Source organism: Bactrocera latifrons, unplaced genomic scaffold (genome assembly GCF_001853355.1).
Source record: "Bactrocera latifrons isolate USDA-ARS-PBARC rearing strain unplaced genomic scaffold, ASM185335v1 scaffold_721, whole genome shotgun sequence".
In the NCBI taxonomy this organism is placed as follows: Eukaryota; Metazoa; Arthropoda; class Insecta; order Diptera; family Tephritidae; genus Bactrocera; species Bactrocera latifrons.
Genome location: NW_017537403.1, coordinates 95,389 through 97,008, shown reverse-complemented (window position 1 = coordinate 97,008; position 1,620 = coordinate 95,389). Strand labels below are relative to the sequence as shown.

The window sequence follows — 1,620 nt, the reverse complement described above, 5'->3', positions numbered from 1 at the left end:
TTATTGAACGCTGACTTTTGTTCAGTGAGTTGAATTGAGTGAGAAATTTTCAACCGAAGGCTCAAGATCCTCGGAATGATGTGTACGGCAAAATGAGTTGATTTTTACTCATCACTCTGTTTTTTTCAGTGAATTGAGTTGAATGAAAAAGTTCGCGTATGAGTAAATCAAGAAAATAGTGATTTTTGCAGTTCTCTGGTGTAGATGTAGTTCTTATACGTGGTGAAAATTCGCCACCATCGGTTTGGCGTATGGGACGGGTGATTGACGTTCACCCGGGCAGTGATGGCTTGGTACGTATCGTGGCCATAGAGTACAATACCAGCCAGACATCATCAAATGGACTTATTAATAAGCAGCGGTGTAAGCAACCGGTGCAGAAGTTATTCCGCCTAACAGGTCCTACAGAAGAATTATTGAACCGCGAGGGTTCAGCCGGGCAGGATGTTGAAGATTTAAGTTCTGTAGAATGCATTCCTGCGTATAATTAGTAAGGACACAAACCAATATCATTCAGTCATCAATATGAATATGCACACACTGTACCATTAGCAGTACGCAAGGACTGAAGATGAACCGCGTACATTAATCAATAGCAGCGAAGCAGTCGTCGGTTTTCGTGTGGATTGTGTAAATTTATCATAATGCATAAGTTGAAAACACATCTGAATGTCCATCTACTGGTTAGCCCTGCTTTCTCCGCAAATATTTCTTCGAAAATGCATTCCAGGTACAACATCGGGGTATTTCCGAATATAGCAATGTTCTCGCAAACGTATCACTAACAAAAGTTGAGAAAAAACTCGTAAATGTTAATTTTGCTGCTGCGGTGTTTCCACTGGCTGTACTGTATTTTCTGGGTTGAAATACACACTTTGGCCTTCTCCAAATGAACTGCGAGATGCACAACAGTCGAAAAAGGTTCATGAATTGCAGAAGTATATTTCCTGCAAAGCGCTTTATTGCAGTTCACGTGTCGACCGTGTCGTTTAAGACCAATAACTGCCATGTTGCTTCCTTTGTGACGAACTTTCAAACGTGTTAGACCGATTTCACCAAACAGCAGTATTCAACATTGATTGATATGAAGTAGGATTGAGGTGTCCGTGTTTTTGATGAGTGCTCTCAGAGAGCAGGAATGTAAATCGAGTACAAAATCGTTCAGCTGTCTATTTTGATTGCAGTGCCAGAGGCAGGTGCGAATCTTGGTCGCAACAAGATAATGGTACGAATCGACGTTAGGACCTCGGATCGTACGCACATCTAAAACATTGGAAACGTGTCTTCCGTCTATCACAACATGATCGATCTGGTTGGTAGTTTTTTGATGCGGAGACAACCAGGTAGCTTAATGAGTTTTTCTATGCTGGAATCTAGTACTGCAGATAACTATATTTCGGACCCCGTCGAAGTCGATTAGCCTCAACCCCTTTGGAGATGTTTCCTCGTGGTGCCTGAATTTACCGATTGTTGTGCCAAAGATACTTTCTTTGCTTACCCTGGGCTTAAAGTCGTCAAGCACGATTTTGACATGGGGGTCATAGAAGGTATGTTTGTTCACATAAGTCCAAAGATATTGATGACATCATATCAGCACAACTGCAGCGGACGCTCAAGGCG

General features: G+C 42.1%; 1 pseudogene; it reads left to right on the top strand.

The window, feature by feature from the left end:
* Window positions 1-491, top strand: part of LOC108976084 — a 3,682-nt pseudogene extending 3,191 nt beyond the window's left edge.
* The last annotated feature ends 1,129 nt before the right edge of the window (window positions 492-1,620 follow it).